The following is a 16,951-nucleotide window of genomic DNA, read 5'->3' as shown; positions in this document are numbered from 1 at the left end:
TCACGAGTATCACTTTATGTCCCACAGTCCAGTCCAATTCCAGTCTGAAGAGTTGGCCTCGGGAATGGTTTTAGTTCTGCGTTGACAGAGAGTCCGGGAGCCATACTTTCTGGGGTTCCTCCAGTCTCAATCAGACCATTAAGTCTGGTCTTTTTACTAGAATTTGAGTTCTGCACCCCACCTTTCTTCTGCTCCGTCAGGGACTCTCTGTTGTGTTCCCTGTCAGGGCGGTCATTGGTGGTAGCCAGGCACCATCTAGTTCTTCTGGTCTCAGGCTGACACAGTCTCTGGTTTATGTGGCCCTTTCTGTCTCTTTGGCTACTACTTTCGTTGTGTCTTTGGTGTTCTTCATTCTCCTTTATTTACTCCAGGTGGGTTGGGACCAATTGATGCATCTTAGATGGCCACTTGGTAGTTTTTAAGACTCCAGACGCCACTCATCAAAGTAGGATGCAGAACATTTTCTTAATAAGCTTTGTTATGCCAGTTGACCTCAATGTCCCCTGAAAGCATGGTCCCCCGACCCCTACCCCTGCTACTCTGTCCCTCAAAGTGTTGATAGTATTCAGGAAACTTCTTAGCTGTGGTTTAGTCCAGTTGTGCTGACTTTCCTTCACCTAAGATAATTCTTATCTGCTATCTAGTTAGTAAATAACCCTCGCCCTCCCTTCCCATCCTCCTAACCATAAAAGAATGTTTTCTTCTGTGTTTAAACCTTTTCTTGTATTCTTATAATAGTGGTCTTATTCAATATTTGTCTTTCTGTGACTGACTAAATTCGCTCAGCATAATACCTTCCAAATTCCTCTGTGTTATGTTTCACGGCTTCATTGTTGTTCTTTATCGTTGCGTAGTATTCCATTGTGTGGATATACCATAATTTGTTTATCTGTTTGTCCGCTGATGGGCACCTAGGTTGTTTCCACCTTTTTGCCATTGTGAACAGTGTTGTAATGAACATGGGTGTCAATGTATCTATCTGTGTGACGGCCCTTATTTCTCTAGGATATATTCCAAGGAATGGGATAGCTGGATCGTATGGTATTTCTATTTGTAGCTTTTTAAGGAAGTGCCAAATCGATTTCCAAAGTGGCTGTACCATTTTATATTCCCACTAACAGTGTATAAGTGTTCCAGTCTCTCCACAGCCTCTCCAGCATTTATTATTTTGTGGTTTTTGAATTAATGCTAGCCTTGTTGGGGTGAGATGATACCTCATTGTAGTTTTGATCTACATTTCTCTAATGGCTAGCGATCGTGAACATTTCTTCACTTGTCTGTTACCCCCCTGAATATCTTCTTTGGTGAAGTGCCTGTTCATATCCTTTGCCCATTAAAAAAAAGTTTTTTAAAAGTTAGACTGGGAAGCAACTGGCTGGAAGCTGTGTCCTGGGTAGGGCTTGTGGCTGTGGACTCATTGAGCTTTGTGATTGGGAAGCCCCCCAGGTCATTGCGTCCAGGTCTTTTTTTCTGTAGGTCAGTCAGATAACTCAAGACACTTTCAGTCTTCAACCTGGAGAGTGGAGGTCTTGGCTGCTGGCAGGAAATGTGGGACCCAGGAGGGCTGGGCTGGACAGTGCAGGGGCACGTGTCCCAGCGTTCGTTCTGCAGTTCACACTGGCCCTCTGTTTTCAGCGTGGCAATCCTGTCCCCCCTGGGCTGGACTCTTCCAGCTCATTGTCAGCATCTGGTCATCTGCTGGGGTGGGGTGGGGCGGCAAGAGAGAATGAGGAGATTTAGGGATCTAAGTGTTCTGTAAGTAGCTTTCAATTGATTTTCCTTCTGCCCCCTTCCAATTTTGTTGTCTTTTGGTCGTTGCGGGTTGTGCCTTTAAAAACAAACAAACAAAAACCGTTTAGTTTTAGAGGCATTTCAGTTTGTGTTCAGTACACGCTCTTTACCCAGGAATTTTAGTGCTGTACGTGTATGGCATGCCATTCTGTTCTCCCTCTTTTGACCTTGTTCTCATACTCTTTAAAAATATTTTTATTGAGAAGAAATTCACCTGCATGCCAGGTTAAATCGTACAGTTCAGTGGTATTTATTCACAATGTTGTACGTCCACCACCTCTCTCTAGTTTCAGAACTTTTTCCTCATCGCATAAAAACACCCCGTACGCATTAAATGATCACCCGTTATTCCTCTTTCCCCAGAGCTTGGCTGCTAGCCAGAAGGTCGGCAGTTTGAATCCACCAAGCTCCTTGGAAACCCCATGGGCCTGTTCTACTCTGTCCTGTAGGGTCGCTATGAGTCGGAATCAACTCGATGGCAATGGGTTTGGTTTGTTTTTTATAATAATTCTGTGTTTAACTTTTTGAGGAACTGCCAGATTGTTTTCCAAAGTGGCTGCACCATTTTTCATGCCCACCAGCGATGTGTGAGGTTTTCTGTTTCTCCACATCCTTGTAAACTAGCACTTGGCTATTTTTTGATTTCTTGATTAAAGCCATCCTAGTGGGTGTGAGGAGTCTCTGGGTGGTGCAAATGGTTAGTGTGCCTGGCCGCTAACCAGAAGGTTGGAAGTTTGAGTCCACCCACAGGTGCCTCGGAAGAAAAAACACGGCAAGTTACTCACTTGCAAACATCAGCCATTGAAAACTCGATGGAGCACAGTTGTGCTCTGACACACAGGGGGTCGCCGTAAGTTGAAGTTTGGCTTTGGTTTTAGTGGGTGTGAAGTGGTATTTCATGGTGGTTTTGACTTGTGTTTTCTTACTGACCATTGATGTTGAACATTTCTTCATGTGCTTGTCGTGTCTCTCATAGTCTTATGCTTTAAAATAGCCAGATTTCTTAGTGTCAGTAATACAGACCCAGTCTTTTCTCTAATTATGAGCAATGGGAAAAAAGACCCTTTTCCAGAAGAGTGGATTGCTTCTAAACATCCTTCTTACACCTTAAATAAGCACCTGAGATCCTAGTGCTGTGAACTGGTGTGAGAGCTGCGTTTTCTTTTGGCATCTCTGGATGGGAGTGAGTGACATGGTGAGGAGGTGGTGCTGGGAAAACTGCCCAGAGCTGTGATTGACTGGCCTGCTGGGGGAAGAGTGGGTAGGGGGAGGGGGTGATTGCAGATTGGTTTCTAGGGGCCTGAAACGATTCCAGTTGAAATGCCAAAGTTTGTATGTACGTGCATTTTGTGGGTACTCTGTCAGATTCTTAAAAGGGTCTGGAACCCCTAACACACAGAGAATGACTGTTGAGGTAGACTTTAGACTTACCTCTGACGCTGTTGACAACGTAGTTTGACACTAACATGTTCAGCTTATGTCTCAGGAGCAGAGCTGCGTGTGTGGGCGCGTGGCCTGTTCTTTAAGTGTCAATTCAGAAGATAAACTATACTTTTATTTTTCCCCATACAAAAATTTATACACACATTGTTATGTGACCCTAATTGCTCTCCCCATACTGTGACAGCACACTCCTCTTTTCCACCCCCGATCGCCTGCATCCATTCAACCAGCTCCTAACCCTCTCTGTTCCTGTCTCACCTCTGGACAGAAGCTGCCCGTTTAGTCTCTTGTATCTGCTTGAGCTAAGAGGCACACTCCTCGCGAGTATCACTTTATGTCCCACAGTCCAGTCCAATCCCTGTCTGAAGAGTTGGCCTTGGAAGTTATTTTAGTTCTGGGCTGATAGAGAATCCAGGCGCCATGCTTTCTGGGGTTCCCCCAGTCTCAGACCATTAAGTCTGGTCAGAAGATCAAGTGTATGTTCAGAGAGCACTGAGGTGGTAACGTGTTTTGTTTTTAGAATGAAATATTCTCTTTTGCATTTTCACCTGGGATTGCTGTTTTTATTGTCGATTCATTTTATTGGTTTTACAAGCAGTTAGCAGTGTTTTCTATTGATTATCTTATTTGAGGAAAAATGATGAGTTGAGATCACAAAGTAATGTGAATTTTATGGAAGAGACGCGTTAGATGAACAGCAGTATTTTTAAAGGAGGCCTTGCAGACTGCATTCTTACAGTATTCTGGTTAGCACACTGAAGTTTGAGTGTTTTTCTGTGGTATTCTGTGATCAGTGAAGAGTCTTGGAAGACGGTTGTATTCCTTTCATGTGCAGTGCTTGGCTAATTAACATTAGTGACTGAATTTGTCTACAGCTAGTACTTCAAGGACCTCGGTGTTCTTCCACAGGTCCTGGTCAAAGTTAGGAATGTTTAAAGGTATTACATGGACTTACTTGGGGGCTTTAAGAGAAGTACTTTCTAAATTTGTTTTAGTATTTTAAAGTATGGTGCCTTTGCAGTTGACCCTTTGTTGAATAAGAATATCATTGATGTTCTCACAGGATAAATAAGAATATTTTTTTCTTCACTCACTGATTGCCCTGTTACGCTGTTTATAGTTATTTCTGGGTTATTGTTTAGCGTAGGTTAAAAGCTGAGGTGGAGTGATAACAACTGCCTGGTTTTCTATAGAAAATTTCAATTCACTAGAGCTTTTCAATTCTCTGAGGTACTGTTCTGTGTGACTCAAGACCCTGAGCCAGTGTGTTTTATGTTTTAACGGCAGCTCTCAGAAGATGGAAGGAGAACATGCTGTGATGATGCTCTTTTTTCTTTCTAGGGGAGCTTCTGTTTCCCGTCCCACTCTTTTCCTGCTCATCTGCTAATGCGGTAACTTGGAAGACAACTGTTGCCAGGATAACCTGTAATGGGCAAGGAGCCACAGAGAAGAAAACACTTCTTTTAATTTTTAAACTTTGGTTTGGAAGGTAAGATCCATTAAGATTATCGGGAGTTACCTCAAGGAAGGCAGTGTTCTATGGTCAGACCTTGGAGTCTAGGTGAACCAGGTCTAGGTCAGTCTCTTTAAGCCAGGTACAGTATACTACTGAGGTATTTTTAGCAAGTTAAATAGCAGCCTGAGAGAGTAAGAACGTGTGTGTTGTGTGTTTTGACTTAAACCAGCCGAAGGACATTTGGCTTTAGCCAGCCACCTGACTCATATGCTTATTACTTTTGAGTCCTAATTGCTATCATTTTGGAACTCTTTATTGGAACTTTTTATTAATGATGAAAAGTTGACTTTTACTTTTGGCTTAGTTGGTGCTTAATAGGAAGTGGTGCGCGGTAGGATCTTTATGGGACGCGCACACGTACTCAATCTGATTTCATTAGCTCCGTTGTCTTGACTCTTCAGGGCAAGGGGAGGTGCACAAGCCATGTAATCTCTCTGTTCCAAGACTTGACATTTCAGTCATTTTTAATGGTGTTTCCTTCTCAGCTGATGATCAGTCATTTACCTCTCGGTTCTACCCTCATCATGACTGCACAGCTGGCTTTTTCTTTCATTCCAGTGCCACGAAGCCAGGTGAGGCCTGCTGATCTCACGAGGTGCTACAGCTCTTCTCCTGCAGCAGGTCTTTGCTTATCCCAGGTGCATCTTCCCTCAGCACCCAAGACACCACTGTGTACATGTGCCCCCACCCCCAGCCCCTCACATGTGGCCATGCCCAGACTCTGGGGCTCCCCTCGTGCTTGTGCAGTGAAGTGCCACCTCCTTCTCTGACAGATTCTTGTACAAAGAACCGGATTTCTTCGGCTTAACTCCATATTATTCTCATGCATGAATTTCTAATGTTGGCTGCTTGTCTCATATTATTTTATTATTTTGTGTATTTGATTTCATGACTTCCAGGGCTCAGCTCTCTTTCAGCCTCTTTTGTCAAACCTTTCTGAATTATTCCTGTTCCTTTGTGATTACTCCTTTGTGAACTCTTTTTTTTCCCTCCCTTTTTAAATAATTTTATCTTCATTGTTGAGAATATACACAGCACAAACATACAGTTGAAGTTTGCATACTACGTGTCTAGTTCAGTGGCGTCGATTGTGCTCCTTGAGTTGCGCAGCCATTCTCGCCCTCCTTTTCTGAGTTTTCATTAACGTAAACTCACTGCCCCTGAGGTTCCTGTCTGATCTTTCGAGTTGCTGCTGTCAGTTTGATTCCGTATAGATATATCTTAAAAGAGCATAATGTTCAAGGCAGACACTTTTTACTAGTTAAGCTATTGTTTGGTTTTAAGATGAGATCGGGATATTTTTGGCTTAAGGTTTAAAGATTATTTTAGGGCAATAGTTTCAGGGGTTCATCCAGCCTCTATGGCTCCAGAAAGTCTGGATTCATGTGAAATTGAAATTCTCTTCTCTATTTTCCCCCGCTTTGATCAGGATTCTTCTATAGAATCTTGTTTTGTTTTGTTTTTAATTTTATTGTGCTTTAGATAAAGTTTACAGCGCAAATTAGTTTCTCATTCAAAAATGTATATGCAAATCGTTTTGTGACATTAGTTGCAGTTCCCACAATGTGTCAGCACTTTTACCCCTTTCTACCCTGGGTTCCCTGTGTCCATTCGTCCAGTTTTCCTGTCCCTTTCTGCCTTCTCAGCTTTGCTTTTGGGCAGGTGTTGCCCATTTGGTTTTATGTACTTGATTGAACTAAGAAGCACGTTCTTCATGTTATTGTTTATTTTATAGGCCCGTCTAATCTTTGGCTGAAAGGTGAACTTTGGAAGTGACTTCAGTTATGAATTAGCAGGGTTTTGTGAACTCTCAGGAGTAGCTCATTAAAGTATTTTAGGATCTTTTTTCCTCTCTAACTAGACTGTAAGCACTTTGACAAGAAATTTTGACTTCTACTTTGTATCTTTAGAGCTTTTTTCATAATAAGTATCCATAATTATTTGGTGATGGGAGTTAAAATTTTAGGCATTTCTCAGGATAATAATTTTAAGGTTTTCCGTCTGTCTTACTCCATCTTTTTTTGTTTTATTTTATTTGCGCTGACAGACCTTAAGCTTTGGCAGCTTACAGAATAATTCCTTACCTTCAGCTGTTTCTCCTTTTCTTTGTTGTCCTCATCTTTGCTCATCAGCATGTTGTCCCACACTCGGAATAGGTGCATTCTTCTCTTACGAAGTTGTCCAGAAGTCTCAGGAGTCCTAGAATCAGTGCAGGTTGTCAGGAACAGGTCCCAAAGATGAACAGCACTCGAGGGAGAAGCTGCTTTAAACTGGGGGTGTCACCCTATGTTTTTACTGCTAACCTCCATATGTTAAATATTTTAGGTTTTGTGGGCCAAGAGATTAAAAAAAAAAAAAGACATTATGAAGGTACTTATGTGATGAGAGAAAACAGAATTTTCATAGATTTTTTTTTTATTGATGAAATTTTTATTTTATTTATTGTGCTTTAAATGAAAGTTTACATTTTAAGTTAGTTTCTCATACAAAAATTTATACACACACTACTCTGTGACCCTAGTTGCTCTCCCTATAATGTGACCGCACACTCCTCCTTTCTACCCTGGATTTCCCGTGTTCATTCAGCCAGCTCCTGTCCCTTTCTGCCTTCTCATCTCGCCTCCAGACAGGACCTGCCCATTTAGACTCATGTATCTACTTGAGCTAAGAGACGCACTCTTCATGAGTATCATTGTAGGTCTTACAGTCCAGTTTAATCTTTGTCTGAAGAGTTGGCCTTGGGAATGGTTTTAGTTTTGTGCTAACAGAGCGTCTGGGGGCCATGTCTTCTGGGGTCCCTCCAGTCTCAGACTGTTAAGTCTGGTCTTTTTACTAGAATTTGAGTTCTGCACCCCACTTTTCTCCTGCTCCATCAGGGACTCTCTGTTGTGTTCCCTGTCAGGGCGGTCATCGGTGGTAGCCAGGCACCATCTAGTTCTACTGGTCTTGTGCTGATGGAGTCTCTGGTTTATGTGGCCCTTTCTGTCCCTTGGGCTAATAATTTTCCTTGTGTCTTTGGTGTTCTTTATTTTCCTTTGCTCCAGGTGAGTTGGGACCAATTGATGCATCTTAGATAGCCACTTGGTAGCTTTTAAGACCCCAGACGCCACTCACCAAAGTGAGATGGAGAAATTTTCTTAATAAACTTTATTATGTTAGTTGACCTAGATGTCCCCTGAAACCATGGTCCCCAGACCCCTGCCGCTGCTACTGTGTCTCTCAAAGTGTTTGGTTGTATTCAGGCAACTTCTTAGCTTTTGGTTTAGTCCAGTTGTGCTGACTTCCCCTGTAGTGTGTACTGGAAATTTTTATTTTATTGGTGAAATTCAAAATAATACAGTTGAGTTTAATTTTTTGTAATACAGATCTGTATTGAGAAGAGTGGAATTCTTTTTCTGGAAGGATAGCATTTCACTTAATTGGGATTCAAAGTTAAGAGTTCCCCTCTCATCAAAATTAATTGCAAATGTTCATCACATCTGTTAATACTCATCTGTAATGAGATTTTTTTTTTTTTGCAGTTTTTAAAAACTTTTTTTGTTTTATTGTACTGTCGGTGAAGGTTTACAGAACAAGTATTTTCTCATTAAACAGTCAGTACACATATGTTTTATGACATTTATTAATAACCCTACGACATGTCAACATGCTCCCTTCTTGCTTGGCCTTGGAGGACTTTTTTTTGGTGAAAATATACATAGCCAAAGACACACCATTTCAAAAATTTGTACATATACAATTCATTGACGTTGATTACATTCTTCCAGTTGTGCTGCTGTTCTCACTTTAGATGAAGGTTTACAGAACAAAATAGTTTCTTGTTAAACATTTAGTTCACATATTGCCCTATGATAATGGTTAAGAACCCCACTACATGTCAACACTGTCCTTACTCAACCTTGGGTTCCCTATCACCAGCTTTCCTGTCCCCTTCTGCCTTCTAGTCCTTGTCCCTGGACTGCTGTGCCTCATTAGTCCCGTTTTGTTTTATGGGGCTGTCCAATCTCCGGCTGAATGGTGCACCTCGGGACTGACTTCACCACTGAGCTAAAAGGGTGTCCGGGGTCCATACTCTCAAGGTTTCTCCAGTCTCTGTCAGGCCAGTAAATCTGGTCTTTTTTGGTGTGTTAGAATTTTGTTCTGCATCCTTCTCCAGCTCTGTCCAGAACCCTCTGTTGTGATCCCAGTCAGAGCAGTCAGTGGTGGTAGCCAGGCACCATCTTAGCTGTACTGAACTCAGTCTGGTGGAGGCCTTGATAGCTGAGGTCCATTAGTCCTTTGGACTAATCTTTTCCTTGTATCCTGTTGTCTTCATTCTCCCTTTCTCCCGAAGGGATGAGACCCGTGGAGTATCTTATATGGCTGCTCACAGGCTTTTAAGACCCCAGACGCTACTTACCTAGGTAGAATGTAGAACATTGTCTTTATAAACTGTGTTATGCCAGTTGAGCTAGATGTTCCTCGAGACCATGATCCCCATAGCCCTCTGCCCAGCAGTTCAGTCCCTCAGGGTGTTTGGATGTGTCTGTGGAGCTTCCACGACCTTTCCTTGTACAAGTTGTGCTGGCTTCCCCAGTATTGTGTACTGTCTCACCCTTCACCACAGTTACCACTTACCTATAATCTATTTCCCCCCTACACCTCTCATCCCTTGTAACCAACAAAGATTGTTTCTTTTTGTGTGTAAACTTTTTCACGAGTTTTTACAGTAGAGGTCTCACACAATATTTGTCCTTTTGTAATTGACTTATTTCACTCAGCATAATGTCCTCCAGTTTCATCCATGTTATGAGATGCTTCACAGATTCATCATTGTTCTTTATCATTGCATAATACTCCATTGTGTGTATGTACCATAGTTTGTTTATCCATTCATCTGCTGATGGGCATCTAGGTTGTTTCCATGTTTTTGCTATAGTGAACAATGCTGCCATGAACATGGGTGTGCATATGTCTATTCGTGTGACGGCTCTTTTTTCTCTGGGATATATTCCTAGGAGTGGGATTGCTGGATCGTATGGTATTTCTATTTCTAGCTTTCTAAGGAAGTGCCATATCATTTTCCAAAATGGTTGTATCATTATGCATTCCCACCAGCAGTGCATAAGAGTTCCGATCTCCTCACAGCCTCTCCAACATTTGTTATTTCCAGTGTTTTTGATTCGTGCCAGTAACGCCGGGTTGAGATGGTAAGATTTTTTTTTTAACATATTTTATCTTTAGAAATGTCTTTTCACACACTGCCAAATGGTGATATCTATCCAAAGCCTGTGGTTTTAACTGACCATATAGAAGCATTTGTTGAATTCTATTTTATTCTTGTTCTTTGCCTTTTAGCATGTCATGACAGTGCACGTTCATCACTTCCAGCTGAAGGTGAGGTGGAAGCTCCTCAGCTGCACAGTTAAATGTATTTTGAAATATGGAAATTTGCTTTGCACTCACATCAAGGTCTGAAAAATGCTGTTTAACTGTAGTTTGAGCTCATAAAATAGATCCGCTGCAAATTTGTATGAAGATGGACATCTTACTTTTTATTTTAACATTTGACAGCACAGGAAGTATATAAAGCAGCTTGATGTTACTTATGATTTGAACAGTTTGTTGTCGAGATGACTTAACGTAGTATAAGTTTTGCGTTATTTTACCACCATCAGTTGTAGCACATAATAGCCAATTCCAATGAAGCTGAGTCGTTTGTCAGCTTATTGGAAATAGGGCTTCAAGATGGGTCGTTCTGGTTCGAACCTCTGCTGAGAATTTGCCTTCCCACCCCCAGATATACTGAATCAGAACCTACATTTATTATGCATAAGAATCACTTGGGGTACATAAGAATCGCCAGGGGATTTTAACAAGATCCCCAAGTGATTCCTATATATAATAAATTTTGAGAACCACTGCTCTTCTAGTAAGGAGCCCTAGTAAGCGCAGTGGTTAAAGTGATTGACTGCTAACCAGAAAGTCAGCGGTTCAAAACCACCAGCGGCTCCACAGGAGAAGGATGTGGCAGTCTGCTTCTGTAGAGATTTACAGCCTTGGAAACCCTGTAGGGGTGCTGTGAGTTGGAGTCGACTTGATGGCACAGGGTTTGGGTTGGTTTGGGCTCCACTAGTGGTTCTCAGAATTGGTCCCTAACCAGCAGCGTTAGCATCACCTGGGAAAGTGTTACAAATGCAAATTCTCAGCAGGGGTTCGAACTAAACGAACTAGTTTGAAGCCCTACTTTGAAAACATTCCACCTGTAGTTGCTTCACACAGACGATTCGAGGCTTATTCTTTAGTCACTTCCAGCTCAGCCTTGACTCCTCAAACAACTGAGTGGTGGCAGTGAGCTCTGTGAACTGTCCAGGAGACCACGCTTTGCCTTTTTTTAGTTGACTAGGAGCCCTAGTGGTGTAGTGGTTAAGAACTCAGGCAGCTGACCAAAAGGTTGGTGGTTCAAATCCACCAGCTGCTCCTTGGAAACCCTATGGGGCAATTCTGCTCTGTCCTGTGGGGTCACTATGAGTTGGAATCGGCTCATGGGTACACAGCAACAACAATGTTGGTATTGCTGCCAGTATCCTCACCTCCGTGAGCCGCTGTTCCTGACAAAAGGCTAGTAGTCTTAACAAGTTTATTTTCTTTGGACCTGTTTCTTTAGCTGCTGCAGTCAAACATGATGTAATTCACTCACCATTGGTAAATGGCTTTCCTTGCTTCGCTAACAAGCCACTTAGAAACTTAAACTTTGGTTACAGCTTCGGTTTCCTTTTTGTGAAGAAATTGGGCTGTGGTGGGATATTGTTTTAAATTGTTGCTTTCCTGTGAGTTGGTAACATTGTGATGAGTGCTTAGTCTGGCAGCGTTGATGTACATTGTATTCTTTTAGCAGAGGTTTAGTATCAGTGTGTAATAAACACAGTGCTTTACCATCTAATTTGATTACAAAATAATTTGTGTCCCACTGTGCCTTTAAAGCACAGCATGGGGAACCGAATGTTTTCTTGTTTTGAAGTGATGGGTGTGCGCTAGTAAAATGGGTACAACTTGTGGCGCTCAAAACGCAGTTGACTTGTAATGTGTCACTGTGGTTTGTAGGGCGCCCAGCCAAGCTGTAGAGCAGAGCTGTGAGAGGCCCACGGGTGGCCTCTGGTGCAGCTGTCCGCCTCTGCCGGCAGAGTGGGAAGTAGCTGGAGATGCTTTGTGAACCCCCGAGGGTTGCTGTATTCAGTTAAAGTTTATTTATGGACACTAAAATTTGAATTTCATAGACTTTTCATGGCCGTAGAATATTATTCTTTTCATTCCCCCCTCCCCAACCATTTAAAAATGTCAATACCATTCTTTGCCTGTGGGCTGTGTAAAAATAGGTGGCACACCGGCTTTGGTTTGTGGGGCATGGTTTCCTGACCACTGAGCTGGATAATTAAGCCAGTGTGGCTGAGTTAGTTAGATTTGAAAGATATTTATTAGAAAAATTAGTTATTTCCTGTTTATTTTTGAAATACTCTTTGCTTCAGGATAGCCACCTAAGTTTGGTATAAAAAATAGATTCTGAGATTTTTCTGCTTATACCATTAGAGTCTCAGTGCTGTCCCCCCAGCTGCCCCGGGTTTCAGGCTGGTCACACACAGAAGGCAGAAAGAGTGGGCTGATTCTTTGTCTAAACACAAAGAGGTACCGTTGGGGCTTTAGTTGCTGGGTGGTTTGGTTGGTTGGATTTTTTGTTTTTTGTACACAGGAACCTTCTAGCCCCCTCCTGGGCGTATCTAGCCGTATGATGTGGCAGGTTAGCTCATCTTTCGCGGTACCCTGCTTTCAGAGTGCGCGTACATTTACAGAGTGTGTACTTTACTGGGCCAGGCAGTGTACTAAGTGCTCTTACATTTTCTTGTTGGTAATTTTCTACTTTGTCATACTGTTAAAGATACATAGTTTAAAAAGTCAAATAGTATCACAAGGTTTATAATGAAAATCTGCCCCAGTCTTTTCTATCCTAACCCCTCCCCATCCCCAGATTACAGGCAGTCCCCAGGTTAGGACTGAGGTCTGTTCCTAAGTCTAACTCCAATTTGTAGGTAGTCGGAACAGGTACATACGGTTCTTATTTGGCATCAGTTCGTCCAGTGTTTGTCTTAGTGTGTTGTATGTGTTTTACCTTTCTGTGCATATACAGGAAACTCTGGTGCTATAGTGGTTAAGTGCTGCAGCTGCCAACCAAAAGGTGGGCAGTTGGAATCCACCAGGCGCTCCTGGGAAGCTCTGTGGGGCAGTTCTACTGTGTCCTGTAGGACTGCTATGAGTTGGAATCAACTTGACGGCAACGGTTTTTTTTTTTTTTTTAATGCGTATAAAAGCATATTAAAAAATGCTACACATATCAAAGCGCTCGAATGCAAGGTTGGTGGTTTGAAGCCACCAGCCACTCCACGGAGGAACACGTGGCAGTTGGCTTCTGTAAAGAGTTACAGCCTTGAAAACCGAATGGGGCAGTTTGACTCTGTCCTGTGGGGTTGTTATGAGTTGGAATCAACTCGACGGCATTGGGTTTGGGTTTTTTTTTTTTGGTGTGTCCATATAAAACACTTAAGAAACACTGCCAAACCGCACAGTGTTTTCATGAGCATCACAAAGTAGTGTGTGTTCCTTATTAAGAACTATTGTATTTAACTCAGATTTTTAATATAATAGGCTTTATGGCAGTGCGTTCTTCGTAAGTCGGATGTCCATAATCTGGGGACTGCCTGTACTTGCTAGGGGCTAATACCTTCATTTAGCTGTTTTCTCATATTTACTTGCATATTTCTAAAGTGTGTGCTATGAAAATGAGGTTTTAGCTCTTTACATATACCTCCTTCCCTCTCCCATCTTCCAGTATGGTTAAAGCACAGCTTTTGGCTAAAATCAGTATTTAAAGGCATGCATATTTTAGTTATTGCTCTAAGTCAGTAATGCAGCCTTTTAAACTATGATTACATTCTTTTGTATAACATTTTAATTTCTCTAGAGTTAATAATTGCCTTTTCTGTGTTTTTCTGTTAATTATTCCCTAAATCTCCGACTTGCAAAGTTCTTCCCAGCATGGTCAGATACATCATGCAATCTGTCAGCTTCATCTTCTTGGACACATCCTTTCCAGACCCACTGCCTCATGCCTTCCTTTGGATTGGTTGCTCTTGGGACCTTCTGTGCAGCTGTTGACCTGGTGTTTCCCCTCATCGTTCAACTGGGAGGCGTCTTTACTGCTGGGTTGTGCCGGACCTCTGGTTTCATGTATTCCAGGTCTTCCTCTTCCCTGGTTTATTGCCCCGTTTTGGTGAAGCACGTCTTCCAGTAGCTTCCTGAGAAAACGTGAATAAATCTTTTGAACCTTCAGTGTCTGAAAGTGTTGTTCGTTACTAGAATTGCTATTGAGAAAACGATATCATTCTGATTTCCCGTGTTTTAGTGTCTTTTCTTTCTCTAGAAAAGTTCAGGCTACGTTGTACGTTTCCTACGCTGTGCAGTTTCACAACGTTCTGTTCTGTGCAGTGGGTCTGTCTCACCGCTCCTGATGGCGTTTGCCTGAGGGGGAGAAAAGGACGTGTTTGATGAGGGAGAGGGTCAGCAAAAACGAGGAGATCTCTCAGGGAGATGGATTGACACAATGGCCTCAACACTGGGCTCAGACATATTAAGGATTATGGAGGTGGTGCAGGACTGGGCAACATTTCATCCTGTTATACCTGAGGTCACCATGAGCTGGAGTTGATTCAATGACAGCTAACAACAAGAGGGGCAATCATGTTCTTTAAGCTCTGGGGGAAAAAAATTTTTTTTAGACTTGGGGTGGTTTGTGGATCATATGTTCTTCTCAAACTTCTGTTATATGAATGTTGGACTTCCTGAACGGTTTCTGCATTGTCTTCATCTTTTCACCAATTTGTTGGCATTCTCCTTGGCTCTCGTTTCCTTTTCTCCTCTTTGTCCTTCATTGTTATTTTTCTAGTTTCTAGAGCCCTGGAGGGTTGGGTGTGGCTCCGTCTGCCAAGTGTCTGGAAGGCTTGCATAATCCGTTTAAATTTCTTGATGAGGCTCCATGTCAATGCATTGTAGATTTTATATCGGATGGTCTTTGAGAAGAGATTTATAAAAACAATATTGTGGTCATTTAGCACACCATCCTTTCCATACAGAAACTTCTGCCACTGCCTGATAGGTCTCATCCAGGCTTTGCCAGAGCGCCTCCTGCTGAGCGGGGCCTTGCACGTGTGCACGGCGCCCATCTTTAGCGAGCTCTTGCTTCCACTGATCACAAATAATCTATGCTGTCTACTGATTAGCTCTCGTTTGATCCTTGGGAGCTGTACATGATAGGTGTTCTCTTATACGTGATAAAACCAAATGCGTTGCCATTGAGTCCATTCTGACTCATAGCAACCCTATAGTTGGAATATATGTTATATGTTCCTCTATTCCCCCCCCCCCAAAAAAAAGCTTTAAGAGATTCAAAACTTATATTATCCCGAGTGATGAGCCCTTCTGTCGCCCAGGTCATCTTTTTGGGTGCCATGTGGTTGGCAGTCTCTTCATGTTCCCCCAGGATGTGATGTTGCAGGATGTGGTGGATATTGCCTGATGTGGTGTGATCTGACCAGGGCAGGCTACAGCAGGATTAGTATCTCCTAGACACAAATCCTCTGTTACTACATCCTGAGGTTACTTTGCTTATTAGCCACATCATGATACAAGTTTATACTGAGCGTATAATCAGCTAAAATCTTAGGACTTTTTTGTTCTTTTCTTCACTTTATCCATGTACGGTGAATTTAGTTTTCTCAAGGTCATTTTTGAATGCTGACTCTCTTGTCCGACGTCAACTATCCCTCCTAGCTTTGTGTTTTCTGTAATTTTGACGAGCCTATGTTATTCTGGTCTGTCAGCACTGATGGGGGCCATGGGCCACAGAGCTGAGCTCACCACTTGTGCCATTCAGGCTGAGCTGCCCAACCAGCTGATCTGTAAAGTCACTCTTCACCCTGTGCACAGAGCCATGGGGTTCTCGTTCGCGAGTGTGTCCTGAGAGCCGCTGGATTGCGGACTGCCCTGCCGCTGCTGTCCTCCGTGGGGAAGAGCACATGCGGGCTGGCTGCCTGCGCCAGGCGATGCTCTTCATACCTGCCGCTCTGGCCCCTTGCTCGACGGGTGTTCCCACACTGGTCTTATGAAGGCCGTTTGGTGTAGGGGGAAGAGTGCAGACTGTGGAGCCAGACAGACGTGGTGTTGAGTTCCAGTTTCCTAGCTCATGAGGCCTCTCAGAATCTTACCTTTTTCCATCTGTAAAGTGGAGTCACAAAAGTTCCCTTGATGTGTTTTTGAAGTTGTGAGTTGGGATAACGTATTTAAAAGCATCAAGCCCAGAGTCTGGTGTATGCTAGGCACTTGATAATTGGTAGTTGCCATTAATCTGTTTTCACCTCTAATAGAAAGTTGCAGTGCCAGGAGAGTTAATGTTACTGTGGAATGGCTAGAAGAGATTGAAGCTTGTATTTCGTCAGAAGCTGTGCAGATTAAGGGCCATTGAGCAGTCTGTCCCAGAGCAGTCTGTCTTAACAGTTCATGGACCTGCTTTTCCTTGTCTTGAACATTAGGGTGCATACTGGTAGCCTGTTCACGATGGAAACCCGTTACTGCAAGTTATCACTTTATTGCTGCTAGTCTAGGGGTGGCTAGTCCTGGATGCGCTGTGGCCCTGCCCAGTCTGATAAAAGTGTGGTGAGGGAGGAAAATGGAAGATAACAGTCGAAGCTAAAAGGGGGCTGTTGAGAGACTGTTGTGACCAATTGACCAGTTTTCTCTTCTGCTGTAGAATTGGTTATAACTACAAAATAAACTTTGATAGCAGCTGTTAGCTCTTTCTTAATCATTCTGAAGCCTGTTTCTTTTTGACCTTTTTAAACATTTATTTTTTGTGAAAATATATACACAGCAAAACATACGTCCGTTCAACAGTTTGTGCACGTACAGTTGAGTGATGCTGGTTACGTTCGTACGTTGTCGTCGTTCATACTATACCCAAATTATTTCACCTTCATTAACTTAGACTCTCTGCCTCCTAAACTTCTTATCTGTGCGTTAGAGTTTACTGTTGTCAATTTGATCTCATACAGATAATTCTTTAAAAAACAGCAGTGCTCAAAGTAAACATTTTTTACTAATTGAGCTAAATTGTTATTT

General features: G+C 42.6%; 1 protein-coding gene across 12 annotated transcripts in view; it reads left to right on the top strand.

Annotated features, from left to right (window-relative positions):
* PPP6R3 (protein phosphatase 6 regulatory subunit 3) overlaps positions 1 to 16,951 on the top strand; it is a 148,478-nt gene that overhangs the window by 43,226 nt on the left and 88,301 nt on the right. For all 12 annotated transcript variants that reach the window (XM_004383640.2, XM_023738141.1, XM_023738140.1 and 9 more), the window contains one exon: positions 4,576 to 4,723. The gene's annotated coding sequence lies outside the window, so the exon portion shown is untranslated. The remainder of the gene's footprint in view (positions 1 to 4,575; positions 4,724 to 16,951) is intronic.

The sequence above is a fragment of the Trichechus manatus genome, unplaced genomic scaffold (genome assembly GCF_000243295.1).
Source record: "Trichechus manatus latirostris isolate Lorelei unplaced genomic scaffold, TriManLat1.0 scaffold00113, whole genome shotgun sequence".
Classification (NCBI taxonomy): domain Eukaryota; kingdom Metazoa; phylum Chordata; class Mammalia; order Sirenia; family Trichechidae; genus Trichechus; species Trichechus manatus.
This window is presented reverse-complemented; position numbering and strand designations above follow the sequence as displayed.